Source organism: Sebastes fasciatus, chromosome 12 (genome assembly GCF_043250625.1).
Source record: "Sebastes fasciatus isolate fSebFas1 chromosome 12, fSebFas1.pri, whole genome shotgun sequence".
NCBI classification, from domain to species: domain Eukaryota; kingdom Metazoa; phylum Chordata; class Actinopteri; order Perciformes; family Sebastidae; genus Sebastes; species Sebastes fasciatus.
The window spans coordinates 15,177,953-15,194,787 of record NC_133806.1 but is presented as its reverse complement, the minus strand read 5'-3'; the positions used below and the strand labels follow the sequence as shown (position 1 = coordinate 15,194,787).

General features: G+C 41.6%; 1 protein-coding gene across 2 annotated transcripts in view; it reads left to right on the top strand.

The window, feature by feature from the left end:
- The window catches only part of grin2db (glutamate receptor, ionotropic, N-methyl D-aspartate 2D, b), an 88,973-nt gene that overhangs the window by 22,998 nt on the left and 49,140 nt on the right, over positions 1-16,835 (top strand). The window contains exon 1 of one of the 2 annotated variants that reach the window (XM_074653433.1): positions 10,222-11,083. The exons of the other annotated variant lie outside the window; for it this stretch is intronic. The gene's annotated coding sequence lies outside the window, so the exon portion shown is untranslated. Of the gene's footprint in view, positions 1-10,221; positions 11,084-16,835 lie in introns of those variants that run through there. 2 annotated transcript variants of the gene reach the window in all.

Sequence of the window (16,835 nt, the reverse complement as noted above, 5' to 3'; positions counted from 1 at the left end):
TTGTGAGTGGGGGGTCTTTGTATGTATGTTTGTGTGGCTGTCTCCTCTGTGTTAAGATGTAAGCTTAGTCTTAATCTCCTTGTAGTGGAGTATCAGGCTTGTGCTAAGACATTGATTGGACTGGCTCCTTAATTGATACCACTGGAGGACCGCCCGCCAGGGGGAATGTGTTTTCTCTGTGGTGTGTATGTGTGCTTTTTGGTGTGTTAGAAGTTAGAAGTGAATCCCCCGGTGACCTGGATGAAACAGAGCGCTCACTTATCCTTATCGAATCCCAATCTCGTGTTGTCAAGCTGTGTCCCGTTGGGACGACACACACGCGCATGACCAGTGAGGAAGTTGAGGTCTTATCCGACATCGTTAGGGGCTCCAGAAAGCGTTCCACGCCACGCCAATCAGCGCGGCACTCCAACATGACAACTTGGCGCAAGAGAAAGTGCAACTGCCTTCATTAATTCCTCCAAACACACACACGCACACTTACCCCCCACATGTGCACCACATATTAACACATGCTATTACACCCACACCGGCTTCTTGCTCTAGTAATCAAGTCCTGAGACTCCAATTATAAAAAAGAATAATTCATTTGCAGCTTTTCTCCATATTCATGAGCTCAGCAATATAGACTGAACTCCATACATTGTCGTACGCATGTTCCCAGATGAATTATAGATGTTATTTGAAATTGTTCAGTGTTCTTAAATGTCATCATTAATCTGAACAAGGAACAACAGCGCCAGCTGAGATCCACAGAGGAGAGCGAAAATGTGTTTTTGTCTCTGCAGAGTTTGTGTGTGCAAAGGAAAAGATAAAGGATCCAGATCTATTCTATAGCTTGCATTATTCCTTTGTGTATCTGTGAGTCTGAGAGAGAGCTGAGGGTGAGGGAAGGAGAGAGAGTCCTTATGTGCATTGGAGGCAGCCAGAAGCCAGTGTGTATCTAAAGGCGTTCAGAGCAGGGATGATCAGAGGGTGTGAGCCCAACACATTCATCAGGGCTCTCCATAGGGACAGAAGTTAAGGCGCACCACAGAGACGAATAAAAATGCTGCGGACCGAAAAGAAATTAAATAATTTATTCAGGAATGGAGTGGAGGGGATTTGGAGACAAGTATGTGGGAAGGGGAAGGGCAGAGGAATGGATTTGGCCTGCTTTCAGTGTCTGCGTGAGATAGAGGCTAGCACTGTGGCCCTGAATTTTTTCCTATTCCACACACCGCCACTGAAAGGAAATTCAATTGCCACTTTCCCTCACTCTCTGCCCTGTGTGTGAGAGAGCGGGAGTAAAAGGGAAAGAGAGATAGACTCAGTGACTGAATGCAAAGTAAATGCACACATATAGTGTAGTGTGCCAGGTGGAGGAATTTAAAGAAAGTTGAAATCTCTAGCTCTTTTAAAAACATGGCAGTGCTCTGTGGCCTTTTTTTTTACCGAACCCCTTCCCTACTTTCTGTCTCCATCTCATCTAACCAGCTCCCCAACATACCGTCAAGCTCCATGTCTTTCATGTTAATACCACATAGTCCATTCAGGCTCAGAAAGTCATCCCAGTAGCTTTAAGGTGAGTACTATTCTCCAAAAGAAACACAATTTGAGTGAGTTGACAAACGGCTCTTTAATGCAGCACCGTGCGGAAATCTCAGGATATTCCCTGCGGCTCGAGGTCTGTTTGTTTAACAACAGCCACGCCAGATGGAGGAACTTAGCAGTCACAGTGAGAGGAAACAACAGAACTGGAAATCCTAAATACAAAAAATACATGACGTGTATCAAAGAAACGGGGTGTATTTCAACAAGTTCAGCAGACCAGCTTTCACACGCTGCAGGGATCAAAACCGCCATTTGACCTGTGTGAACATGCCAAATTCTATTTCAGGTGGAGCAGACTGTTAGTCAGACACCACTCCTCTGAGACACTAGACGTGTTCTCACAACCCTGCAATCTCTCAATCCTTGTGGTCTTTCTATCTGTCTTTTTCTTTTTCAGTGGGACCTAACAAACGTACTGCAGAAACGGCAGGAATCTAGCGACATTAAAATGATCTTTTCTTTGTCTTAATCAGCTTCATTAACTGCACTTTGAATTGTAGTTAAATCAATTTGAATTGCTTGTGTACCAGTGTTAATTTTGTCAACGAACATTTCGATGAAAAGGATTCATTGACATCCTTTTATTTCAAGACTAAATTGCAAGGACAATGTAAATGGAAAAGAACAAAAACAAACACACGCACAGCCTAAGTTAGATCCATAGACTGTATACAAGAAGTAGACTTAGTCACTGTGACATCACCCATTGGTTTATGGACTGCCCTTTTGAAGCCTCGAGGCCGTCGCCATGTTGGCTTTTTGCAACCAGAAAAGACACGAGAGGGTGGAGCTAAGTACAACTGAACGCCGGATAAGACATTTTTAGGCGATCAACATGTTACAATTAACTTTCATTTAATCAACAGAAAACACACTGCGAAAAGGGTTAATGTTCTAAGACGAAATCATGGACAACACCCAAACCGGACAACTAAATCACAAGGTGGCCACACCCTAAAGCATCCCCTGCTTTATGGTCTATTTGACTCTAATGGGACCATAATTTACTAAATGAACATCATGCTGTATTGAAGAAGACTTGGAACTAGCGATTGAGACCATAAACTCATGTTTACAATGTTTACTGAGGTAATAAATCAAGTGAAATGTAGGCTCATTTTCTCATAGACTTCTATACAATCAGACTTCTTTTTGCAACCAGAGGAGTCGCCCCCTGCTGGCTGTTAGAGAGAATGCAAGATTATCATTTGGGTATCTGGAGTGCCTATCAACCCAGTCAGTTATTTTGTGGGCTGCGTAGATCAGAAAACATGTGATTCAACAAGCCATTCAGATGTGGCTCCCCTTCCTATGTCACATGCAGGCTCATTACAATATATCGCCTACAACTTGAGAACTACCTTTGCAAAGGTGCACCATATTTTTCTTGCGCTAAAACAAAGCGTTTCAGATAGAGGGTGAATACAGGTACATTCAGACAGACCGTATGAGAACAATTATGTGTTTTTTTTAACATTTAAGTATGTAAATATGTTCTAGTAGAAACCCAAAGTACAAAAATTAACTTGAAAACTAACATGATATGTCCCCTTTAAGGTTAAGTGGTGGTATTGTTTAATATTTGCTAAATATTGTTATAGTGGGAAATATAAATATTCCTTAATTTACTGTAAATATTAATTTGTACTATATTCCTGTTTCTCCTGCTTCTCCCCGCATTCAATTTTCATTTCTTTAGAAAACAAACCAAATCTCCTTCGTGGGAAAATCAACAACAATTAACCGTCTTACCAAGCCAGAAAATCCACATTTAATTTCACTCCAAAGAAAAAAACAACAACTCTTGTATGAACATGCACTGTTATTATGTGTGTGGGTATTGTCAGAGTCTTAAGTAGCATTTGTTTAGTTTATTGTGTCAGCTGTTTCAGCTGCGGGCCATCCGTTTTTCTTAATCATTTGTCTTATGAGTTGGATTTCTCAATAAAATAGAAAGTGAAAACAAAGCTATTACAGTACGCAGCAAAGTTGCAGATGGTGGGCCTTCTCAACAGCACATGAACGCAGCGTCAGAGTCTTTAGGTAAGTAAAAGTAGCAATACCCTTCTGTAAAAATACTCTATTAGTAAGTGCTGCTGGGCAGCTCCTCTATGATAATGCATCATATTTTTATAAGATCATTTGTTTTGTCTAAAAAATCTGAATTTCTAAAGTAATTGAGTTGTAATGGAGTAGACGTATGGAGTGTTATCAAATGGAAATGCTCAATTTGTACTCAAATACAGTGTTTGAGTAAATGTAGTTAGTGCAGGGTCTGTCAGTGATCAAATGTGTTCTGCAGAGAAAATGAGAAACATCACATTCTCAGTGAGCTTCATCAACAGGTGGTGATCTTATTGAGCAGTGAATTTAGAGCTGTTGATTAGTAGATTGATCAATTAGTTGATGGGCAGAAAATTAGCTATCAACTATTTTGATAATAAAGTTATTTTTACTCAACAATTCCAAACTCTCTGCTTCCAGCTTCTCCAATGTGAGGATATAGGCTCCTGCTTTACTTTGTTCTGTATTATTGTAAACTGAATCTCTTTGGTTTGACATTTGAAGACGTCACCTCGGGCTCCGGGAAATTGTCATGGGCATTCTTCCCTATTTTTGGAGATTTAGAGAAAATAATCAACAGATTAATCATGGATGGAAATAATCCTTAGTTGCTGCACTGGGTAAATTAGTTTTTTAACACTACAAGAGAAGTTTTCCCATAGAAATTAAGTCAGTAACAAGATTTATCAACCACTGTTGTCGTATTACTTGTCATTATTTCAGCATCTGGAACTTAATTGTGCATTGGTGGAATGTAAGTACATTTACTCAAGTACCGTAAGTACAAATTTGTGGTACTTGTACTTTACTCAAGTATTTGACAGCTTACATTAACATTACAATTTTTGCATACAAAACATATGAAGAGTTTATAAAATATGATGCTTTGTTATAGATTTAACTACGATTAATCGACTGCTGCATCGATCGGTTAGTTAGTTTGTGTTATTGTGTGACTATCGGATGCAAACTAACGTGACGTCCACAGCAGTACATTGCTTAGCTTCCATGCTGGTACTCCTGTCTGCTTCTCAAAACTGGGAACATGCCAACCTCCATCTAAGTAATAGTACTAGGGACCCCTTTGAAAATGGTCATGCCAGTTTTTCCTTGCCAAAATGTATCATAAGTTTGGAGTATTATTTAACCTCCTTCCCGACAAGCTGGTATGACATGGCCAATGGATTCCTTAGGTTTTCTAGTTCCATAGGATACCAGTATCGTCTCTCTAGCTTTAAAATTGAGCCTGCTACAAGCTAAAGATCACAAGTTGTGTTAATGCATTAAAAAATATTGTGCCGTTAAAACAAATTTTCGTCAACGCGTTATCACGTTCACTTTGACAGCCCTAGTATATATACGTATATGTGTGTATATATATATATATATATATATATATATATATATGTAGCATCATCACGCAGAAACCATAGACTGTATATAAGAAGTAGACCTGTCAATCACAAGGTAGCCATGACCCAAAGCATACCATGCTTTATGGTTTATTTGACTCTAAATGGGACCATAATTTACTAAATGAACATCATGCTGTATTGAAGAAGACTTGAAACTAGCGATTGAGACCATAAACTGATGTTTACAATGTTTACTGAGGTAATAAATCAAGTGAGAAGTAGGCTCATTTTCTCATAGACTTCTATACAATCCGACTTCTTTTTGCAACCAGAGGTTTCGCCCCCTACTGGATATTAGAGAGAATGCAAGATTAAGGCACTCCCAAATTGGCTTAATTTTTCTGACCCGGATGTTGCCGCCTGGCTGTACAAGGTGATGTTGGTGATGAAAATACATTTGTCAAATAAGTTCTGATAAAGGCTTGTCATGATTAGACTTTACACTTTAAATAACAATTATTTTAAAATGACATAACCAAGGAGTTACCCACTGGCAGAAACCTAGGTCAGGCCACGTGGGAAAAAGCTTTTAGAAGGGTTTGCGGGGAAAATAGCATTTTGACGCTAGAACATACATGCTTCAACCGAAAGTTGAATGTTCGGATTTGAATACATAAGGAACACCACTGGGAAGCTAGAGAATAATATAAAAACCTCAACAAACAAATACTGGACCCGCCCTTTTAAGTAAAGGATCTGAATACTTTCTCCACAACTGTCTGCAGGGCAAGTCTTATAAAAACCAGAAATATTAATTTACGAATTTAGATTTACATTTGCTATTTAAAATATTATTTCAACAACATAAAATGTTTCTGTGTACACAGTATATGTGTAATTGTGTATGTGTGTGTTAGAGAGAGAGGAACCCTTATTGTTTGATTGTTAGCTCAGCGCTAAACAGATGCGTAAATAGAGATAGGGGAGCCCAGTCACATCAGATTAGACCAAACAACAAAAATCAAACTGTCTGTCTCACTCACTCCCTCTCCCACACACAAACACACACATGCTCTCACAGACTGGAGGTGGAAACTGGGAAAACAAACAAGACATGAGCAAAGCAATGTGCCTCAATAATACAGCCAACCTTTATTAACCACTACAGGAAAACACGTTCCTGCACTGTAACTATCATGTAAATGTACTCAGGTCTTTGTGTGCTACAAAAGCATACTGACACACACTGTGGAGTAAATACAGTGATGGCGCATACCATCACATGCCTCATAAACCCTAATGTTACCACTCCAATATCTCCATAGGCCCCAGGCAAAACGGAGAGGCCGCCATAGAGACAGGAAGGAAGAGAGAGAGAGGGGAGCACGCAGGCGAGCTGTGATGATGAATTGATTGATGAATGCAAATGAAGATGAATGCATGTGGCAAATACAGATAACAAGAGGAATATGAAGAGTACGGCGGCTGGTTCACCTTTTTCCTGTAGCAGAAAATATGAATAGCTGATGTGTATCTGGCCTATTAATACCCCGGCAGCGACAGTGAACGCACCACTGAACCAGATATGGATCCCTTATCACGAATCGTACGGCCCGGAAACAGCGGCCACCCGTCTTTCTATACCATCTGGAGCCTAATCGCCGGGCCGGGATGCGCAGATCGGCCTAATCGCCCTACATCCTATAACCTTTATTGCCATATGGGCCGAGTCCTAAAACTGACCATAGATCAGTGTGCATGTAGAGTAGCAGCAGTTTGTGTTCTTAATTGTTTGTTGTTTGTTAGTGCAGCATCATGCCATGACAAAAAATCCAGGGGGGAAACCGGTGTGGGTGGTAAAACAAGTGGCTTTTTGTGTGTGTGTGTGTGTGTGTGTGTGTGTGTGTGTGTGTGTGTGTGTGTGTGTGTGTGTGTGTTTGTGCAACCATTTTAATAATTCATTAATCGTTTCTGTCAGTTTTCATGCAAAAATTCTAAACATTCTCTCGTTTTCAAATCTTTTCTCCGTCTTGCATCATTGTACTGTAAACTGAATATCTTTGGGTTTTGAACTGTTGGTTGGGCAAAACTAGCGAGACGGCTTCTTGGGATGTAGGGAGCTGTGATGAACACCTTTCCACAATTAGTTGGTTCTTTGAAAAAATAATCAGTAGATTAATCAATAATGAAAGTAATCCTTAGTTGCTGCCCTATCTGTGCACCCAGCCCGTTCTCATTCCCAGGGCGTCAAATACCGAGGCTTTGTCACGGCCATTGGTGTTCGATACCGCCGGACGAGGCACCCTTTAGCGTCGGTATGAGAAGCACCAGGCTTTCCATTAACTACAATGTAAACCCATCCGCAGGAACAGTAAACGCACAGGGAAAGTGCGCCGGGAGTGTGGTGAAGCGAAAGAGACATAAATTGGGGCGGGAGGGGAGGGGAGGTGGACGGGTCCAACAAACACGTGGCTTTCATCCAGGAGACCGCTGTTCGTGTCCCGTGCGTTACGTTTCACTTTACAATCAGCTGTTCGTTCGTGTTCCATGTTCACAACATGGAACTAAAAACGTAGTAATTTTAAGCCAAACCATGTTGTTTTTTCCTAAACCTAACTAAGTGGTTTTGTTGCCTAAACCTAAGCAAGTGTTTTTGTTTAATTCACAACATTAAGCACGTGTTTACAGAGACCGAAAAAGTGACGCCGTGGGGTCTGACAAAGCGTCAGTATGTGACGAGTTAGGATGAGAACGTGTTGGTGCCCCTGTATGTGCAAAGTGAAGCCTACATGTTAAGACTGGGTGTACGTGTGTGTAACTTTTCCTCAATTTCACATGTAGAATCCCACTTTATGATAGATTAAAGGATCAGTTCACTAAAACTTCTAAGTTATACAGATAGTTTAGTTTTATCTGCGAGGTTTTTGAGGTATCCATCTCTGAGATTTCCACCTCGCTGTCAAGAGTTTTTATTGGAACTACTTTCTACCGAGGAAATATGAAAACTATATGACAACTGTTGACAGCTTTTCCTCTGGATTATCCGGAGTAATGAGGACACTGATTTTGGAAAGAGATTGCTGTTGAATTTTTTAGGTCTAATTTTTCAATGCCGTGAGAAGCACATACAAAAGAGCATTCAGCTCTTTTGCTTCCACCCTACAAAAGAGCTGAATGCTCTTTTGTAGGGTGGAAGCAGATGATACTCTATCTCAAAACCAGGGCACATAAAAACCCAAACTATGTGTATCGGCTGTAGTGTCACTATCTAGAGGCAAAGCCTAATAATGACTGTGTTTGGGAGATCTTTCAAAGCCTGGTAACTGGGATATCTGCCTCTAGACATTGATCCCAGTTCACACACACACACACACACACACACACACACACACACACACACACACACACACACACACACACACATATATATATATATACAGTATATATACACAATACTGCAGCTTGTGTATTGCTTGGAGTCAATCTCCCATTGATGATTGTTCAATTAGATTGAGCTGAGGTGTGCGTCCATCATTTACCAAACCTCCGGGGGCAAAAGACACATTTCTATCAATACAGTGAGACCTTTGCCCTGCTTGTCCTAAAGCAGTTGTTACATTTAAGCACTGGATCTATCTATCTCTCTCTATGTGTGCGTATATGTGTGAAATTTCTCTACGTGTGATCACGAAAGACAACCATGATGAAAAGGTTAAATACCACCACCTTTTACTGAGTCTCCTGGTGAACAGTCTCCTGGTGATCTGAGGTTAACTATTGCTCAATTGATTAGTGATGATCCTAGATTACACACACAGAGGAAAGGAAGATAACAAATTGAATGTACTTTCTGAGCCCGACCCCCAGAGATTCACCTTCCGATAAAAGTAGATAAAGATAAAAAAATATATAATCTAGTACAGCCTACTGTAGCGTTTCTATTAAACAAATGGTTATTTAAAAGTTACTTAATTATTAGGGCTGGGGGAAAAAAAATTGATTCACCTGTGTATCGCGATTTTTTTCATGCCAGAATCGATATATTTGCTTCATTTGATTTGAGTCTATGCATAGGTAAAAGGGAGTTACAATTTGTATTGTTGTAGTCCGAGTAACGTGACGTCATATCCATTCTGTATCCGTCAACCAAAACAAACTGCAGCCCGCTGCCACAAGCCAAAACGGAAAAGTAGAAAACGTTGGAGGGTCCACGTGGATACGACCTGCATCCTCACATATTAAATCCAATGTGGTAAACACTACACATACAGTAATGGAAACACTTTGTGTTTCACACATTGTCAGGAAAAGCAGAGCTAGACATCACGGTAAAGCTGCATGCTAACTGCGTCATGGACAGGAAACATTATCGTATCGTAACGTGCCGTCAAGCCAGCCGCCACTCGCATCTCCGTGGTCAAATCAGCCGCCGCTACAACTGTAGAGCACCCATATACTGACATTTATGTTAAATGCAAATGATGGATGGAGCTAGATGGAGCTGACCATTGATGTAGAGAACGGAGCTGACGAGGAAAGACAGCGGCTGACTTGGGGAAGTTAGCGGAAGTATACACGTGTGACTACATCCGATTTTCAAAATAAGGTGTTAACAAAGGGAACTGTATATACTAAATACATATATGGAAATAAGATTGATTGTATTATATTCACCAGAAGTTTAAAACATTACACGTCACTTATAAATTTAAAAGAAAACACAAAAAAATTGTGATGGAATTGTCTTTATTCTTTGATTTTTGGATTGCTGGAAAAATGTAATAAATTATTCCTGACAATGACTGATACATTTGACTTCAAGACATCTCTGACCAAATCAAACATTTTTACTTCATTTAGATATTTTCCAAAGTAAAAGTCCCAAGAAGTGTATATGATTCAACTTTTTCCCATAGTCTAGTGTTAAAAAAGTTAACAAAAATTGCAATAGATCGCAGTATCGAATGGCAACACTTGTAGAATCGCAATACTTAAAAAATCGCAATACATATCGAATCGGCACCTGAAGTATCTGGAGATAGGTGTATCGTCCCAGCCCTATTAATTATAAATAATACAGTTCAGCCAAAAAGAGTTCACTCCAACTGCAGCTGCAGTGTTATGTGATGATAACTGTACTGCATGTTCCTCCACTATCTGCAAGCTGCTCACACACATGGTCACTGACATGCTACTGTAGTTTCTCATCCGCACGCGCGCACCCACACACACACAAACACACGCACGCTCTCCATGCAAAGACGCACCGGGCAGGGTGACACTCACATGTGGATCCACAGACAGACGCTGGTGGTGTGGCGCCTCCGTTTTGCTTGGAGAAGCAGAAAGAGGTGATAGGAGGCGAGGAGAGAAAAGGCAGGACGGCGAGGGAGGGAGCCGGAGATGGATGGATGGATGGATGGAAGGGGAGGGAGGGAGGGGAGATGCGGATGGACGCAAGGGAGGAGGGGGTGAGGGGGGGCAATGAGAGGGCTGAGTGGTTCTAGTAAATATTTATATTGCAGTATGATACGCGCAGGAGTGAAAGAGAGAGAGAGAGAGGCAGAGAAGAGGGAGATATAGAGCGTCCATCCCTTTTATTAATTTTATTCCGGACCGCTAAGTTTAGCATTCAACACGTGTCGCCAGTGATGGAGAGAGGGAGGGAGGGGGGAGAGAGAGAGAGGAGGAGAGAGAGAGGTTGACGGTTGCTAGGTGACGGGGCGCATATACTGAATTTTAACAAAAGAACAGGGAAAGAGGGAGAGAGAGAGAGGGAGAGAGAGAGAGAGAGAGAGGAGAGGAGAGAGGGAGGGAGAGAGGTAAAGAGAGAGATCGGAGAGAAATTGAATACATGTAGAACATATATATATATTTAGATATATATATTTTCCCAGCGCGTGTGTGTGTGCGTGTGTGTGCGCGTGTGTGTGCGTGTGTGTGTATGTGTGTGTGTGTGGTGGTGGTGTTGGTGGGGGGGGACACCCGCAAAACGGATACCTCAAAAAGGAAGGATGTGAAAAAGGATGGAGGGACGCAGGAAAAGAGGGGGGAAAGGCTGGTGAAAAACAGTAAGTACATTTTTATTCTCACTGATCATTTGCAGTGCGGAGGCATTTTTTTTTTCTTCCACACAGTAGACTCTCTCTCTGTGTGTGATGCTGCTGCTGCTTAGATTAATTGCGGCTCGGGCAGTGAGAGGGGTGCTCAGCGTCATTGAGACGCGGGAATAAGGGGCTCGGGTGTCGGCATCTGGTGATGGAGAGATGGATGGATGGATGGCCGAGAATGGAGAGGTGGAAGGCGGCCGAAACACCGGGGCTTTGACCCCTCTGTCATTGCTGCAGCTGGGAACTCACCAGCGTCTTTAGCCCCTTAACGCATACCTTCCTCTCACACACACACACCGGTAGTTCAATTAATCATATAGACTGAACCTTTAGGCTATGATTTTGTCTGCCAGGAATTTTCCATGCATTATTAATAAAGACAGAGTTTGGGTTCCGTTTAAGTCTTTAAACACTGGGCGCAGTTCTCTCCTCCTCACTCTCTCTGCTGCGGATGTATTAATTGAGGTGATCATATCTGTTGATGCTCATTTTCTCAGGCTGCGTGGTCAAATGTTTGGTGCGCGAGTGTGTGTGTGTGTGCGTGTCTTATGTATAGCCACCGCTAAGCCCGCAAGATTGCCGATCAGTTTTTTCCCCTCTTGATCTATTTATATCCCGATACGCTGAATATTTGGGCGTATATATGGCAGCACACAGTTTCTCCCTCTCTGTTGCCACCGAGGAATCTTCCTCCCAACGGGCTGACTTGCCTCAAACACTCTCAGACAGCTGGAACAAGGAGTTTTTTTTTTTTTTTTTTCCCCACAAGGAGGAGTGTGTGTGTGAGAGATTTCACTTTGTAGGTAGATTTCTAAATTTGCACCCCCTGTGGGTGCCCAGATAACTTTTTTGTTTTTGCCTTGCAGTACTTTAATACAGAGGAGGAGAAGTGAACAACAGGCGTAAACACAAACCACCACTCCTTTTCTGGGGAAAAAAACAAAATAAGGGCCTTGCTTGGACCGCCATGGGTCCATGTTGACCTGTAAAATGGAGAGGCACAGTGTTGCTTCTCTTACAGATTTGCTGCAGTGCAAGATCAAATTTATTGGCCTCCACTGCGAGGCCACTGAATGCATTTATCCAGATGGAAATTGGAATTAATGTGTTTGTTTTTTCCCATTTCTGTGGGGTGTTGTTGGCGTATCTCTCCTCAGCTGAATTCTATCCATTTCAATCAGCTCTTTCACCCACAGGTGACATGCTCTGTTCAGTTTTATCACCCCCCCCCCATGCAAGCCCTGTGAAATTTATACACAGGCATTACTGCAGCGGCGTGCTGCATGCACTGCTGCTGCTGCTGCCCGTAAAGTGTTGCCTTCAGTGTCAGCCCTCTCTGCCGATCTGTCGTACAGTTGCCCAGAGAGATCTGTACTGTACCAGCTGTGAGTAGGGGTAGACAGGAGGGGAGGGGAGAGGTGATGAGAGAGCCAGAAGGTGAGGAGGGAGAGAGAGAAGGTGTGAGGAGGAGGAGGAGGAGGAGGTGGAGAGAAGGCATGAGGGGAGAGCCGGGTGAGAGATTGGAAGAAGCAGCAGAACGAAGGGGGCTGGTTGGGGTTGGATATCAGAGGGGGGACATGGTTGCAAGGCAGAGGGAGAAGAGATGAGAGGGATAGAGTCAACATTCGTGGGCTTGTTTTCTCCAACCCCCTGCTCTTCATCAATTTCACCTCATTGATTCATTGACTTTTTGCACAGAAAACCTTCAAGCTTAGCTCAATCCCCCCCCTCGCTTGTCTCTTTTCTTCCGCCAATCCCCCTGTCTCTTCTTGCCTCAATCCTTTCCGTCTCTTCTCTCACCCCTCGCAACCTGTGACTTCCTCTGCACAGTTTCCTTTTCCCCCTCTCTTTCTCCCGCCTCCCCTTTCATCATTTGTTTGATGCAACATTAGTGGATAGTTTCCTCAATCCTGCCGCCCACCCGAACCCCCTCTCCCACCCTCTCCACACGTTGCACCCAGTGTTCTTTTTAATACCACTAATTAAGGTAAAGCTCGTTAACATAGAACATCAATTAGTGTTTAACGAGATCAGAGGCTGGTGTTTTGGAGCGATTACAGTACTCCCTCTCCCAGTGTTCCTCTCCGGACTCTACTCCAGGTTGTGTTGATGAACGTGTTGCATATACACCGTGGCCTGGAGCGGTGGCGAGACACACCTTTGACACGTGTGGTGGCAGTGAGGTGTCATGTGACGTGGGATGATCAATTATTGTAATATTATGTTCAAATTCTCGAAGGAAAATCAAAAAGTCAAACTCATGAACTGCAAGTCTATATTTTCCCCAATAACAACTCTGACAAGTGCTCGTTAAATAAATCCATATAATTTCAGGAAAGAATGCCCTACATTGAAATCAGCAGGGGACACAATTCATCAGATTCTCTAAAATTAAGTACTAGTCTAAATTGCACGCTGTAGTCTTATTTAATGACCAAACTGACTGATTCAGGCTTTTAAACATTAAATTAGCGCTGCAACTAACAATTACTTCCATTGTCGATTAATCTGTTGATTATTTTCTTGATGAATCAGTTAGTTATCTGGTCTATAAAAGGTCAGAAAATGGTGAAAAAGGTCAATCAGTGTTTCCCAAAGCCCAAGACGACGTCCTCAACTGTCTTGTTTTGTCCACAACTAAAATACATTCAGTTTACGGTCATAGAGGAGTAAAGAAACCAGGAAATATTCACATTTAAGAAGCTGGGATCAGAGAATTTAGACTTTTTTTTCTTAAAACAATTACTCAAACCAATTAATCAATTATCAAAATAGTTGATTATTTTAATAGTTGACAACTAACGATTAATTGTTGCAGCTCCACATTAAGTGATAGCAGACAGTTATGAGGGCAATAGTTATGCCTTAAACCTAAACTTTTATCAGTTAGTATCACACATCTGCAGTTGAACATACAGTTTGAAATAAATGTTGACAGTATATTCTGTCTGTTTTAAAGACTGAAGAAATAACAATTCAGTTTTCTAAATGTGTAAAAACTCAGAAATGACAAAGGTTGCTGATGTGTGTCAAGCGCATGAGACCTTTTGAAGCCACCTGGGTTGTATTAGTCGATTAATTGATCGCTCGATCAACAGAAAAATAATTAGCGACTATTTTGCTATTCGATTAATCCTTTCGAAACATTTTTCCAGCAAAAACTGTGGGAAAAAAAGCCAAATATTCCCTGGATCCAGATTTTCCAATGTGAGGATTTCACTATAAACTGAATATCTTTGAGTTTTGAACTGTTGGACAGAAAAAAACAAGACATTTGAAAACATCACCTTGGACCCGTGTTGTAGTACTTGAGATCGGTCTTGGTCTCTAGACGGGTCTCAAGACCACTTTTTGAAGGTCTCGTCTCGGAATCGACTTCGTTTTTACTCGGTCTGGTCTCAGACGAAGGATTTTATTTCAAGACCGGTCAAGACCACAACTGCGGTGATATCACTAAATTGCCTGTACATTGTCGGATTTAATTGTTAACATCATTACTGTGTTTGCTGATGGAAAACAAAGGAAAATTCCCACACATAATATTCACCTCTGCAATGCCTTTTGCGTATTTTATCAAGACATTTCTCATGGTACACTTACTGTATACACACACACACACACACACACATACAGTATATGGCAATAACAGAGGTGAATGAAGAGGAATCTTCATTTGTTTTCTTTAAGTGTTTTTATGGGGATGTGGATATTTCAGATCAATGTGAGGAGTGCCTATGGTTTGCATGTTCCACATTTTGTCGTAAGTGTGTCATGCAGTGTGGGACTCGCATGGGTCTGGTCTCGGTCTTGAGGTGGTCTCAACCCCTCAAATCTTGTCTTGGTCTCTAAACACGCTGGTCTTGGTCATGACTTGGTCTCGGTTTTGGTGCCTACAAGACGGCCTTGGACTCTGGGAAGTTGTGATGCCGTGTCTTTACTATTTTTGACATTTCAGTGACTAAGCGATGAATTACCTGCAGATTAATCGGTAATGAAAAAAGGTCAGTTTCAGCCCTACATATAGGTAAGAGTTTGTAGAGAAGACTTGTTAACTCCTTTATTTACTGCATGTATTTAAATGTCAAGTTCAAATCGTGCAGAATCAAGAAAGTAATGTTTGATTTAGCAATAGTTGTATTTATTAGCTCTAATACATTCTGATTTGAACAGTATCTGCTAGTCAACACATGCAAAACACTTTCATGGTAACATTAGTGAAGGTACAGCAAATCTCTGCTGATGGGTTCTGTCACAGCTGCCAAGCTATCAGTGACAACTCAAAGTATCCACCACTAATTAGATGTAATAGTGACATTATGATGTATTTCATGATGACAAGTTGCAGGAAAAACAAAAACCATCTAGTTCCATGATGGGAAACCGGGCGTCATTTGTGAAGCTCGGTTCACAAATGATGCCCGATTTTCAGAGAGCCGAGTGTCTCTCAGCAGGCTGTTCTCATACACCGTTTGTAGCTATACCTATGAAAAGTAATGCACTGTGATTCATATCCAAGAAATCACTTTGTATGTAATCCACGTAATTGTGAACCAGGAAGTATAAAGAGCGCCAAACACCGCATTGGGAGGAGGACAGGGTGGACGGGTGGGGCAAAAAATACTTGACTTTCCACTGTTTGTTCCTTATTGTATGAAAGCAGAAGTCAACGTTGATTTATTTGTACCATAAATTCCGTACTTCAAGCAGCAGTGGCTAAAAATGGAGCAGATATGATTAGAAAAAGGTATTTTTATAAAACGGTCACTATATCCTGACAGTAGGGCATGAGACAGGCCTCTGTGTCCTCCGGTGCTCCTAATGGCATCTGCAAGATTTCACAGACCGGAGGAAAAAAAACAATCAGAGCCGAGCTGGAGCCTGCTGTCTCTGAGCAGCTGTCAATCACTCGTGAACTCCGATCAAACGGTCAAACTAGGCAACGCTGATCAAATATGAATCAATATTCTGTTACTGTAATGCCTATTTCTCACCTCAAATGTTTTCAGAAAAGTACACTACAAGATGTTTCTGAAAACAACAGTAACAGAATATTGATTCCTTTTTGATCAGTGCTGCCTAGTTTGACCGTTTGATCGGAGTTCACGAGTGATTGACAGCTGCCTACGTTGAATGAACAGCCTATAGGAGTGCTCTCTCTCTGAAATGACCTGTGATTGGCTAAAGTCTCCCCTCATGGGCTGGATTTTTTAAAGCCTGAAAACAGATCCATGAGGAGGTGCAAAGGTCTAGTTTTCTCTCAGAACGCTTGAATTACAATATGCTGAAAGGTTATTATGTAATTTTTGCCCAATGATGCCAAACACATTCTGCCTACTGCAGGTTGAAGTCACTTCTGTTGTTTTTTTAACCCAAACCACAATCTTTTCCCAAACCTACCTAAGTAGTTGTGTTGCCTAAACCTTACCAAGTTGTTTGCTGTGAAGACGGAGGTTTATTTTGAAAAGACTGGAGCACAAATTGACACATACGTCACGTGTTGCTGGACATTCGTAGGGAAACGCAGGAAAGGTGTAATAACTTTTCGTAAGAAATCATACGAACTGTTGTATGAAGATACGTTGCTCTCAGAGAGAGAGAAGAGCTATATTCACATACTGAATTACAGTAGTAACCAATTGTGGGTGTGATTTAAAATGCAATTTTTCAGAATGAAGTATGGTACAGTACGACAATAATGAATATGGAAACAAAC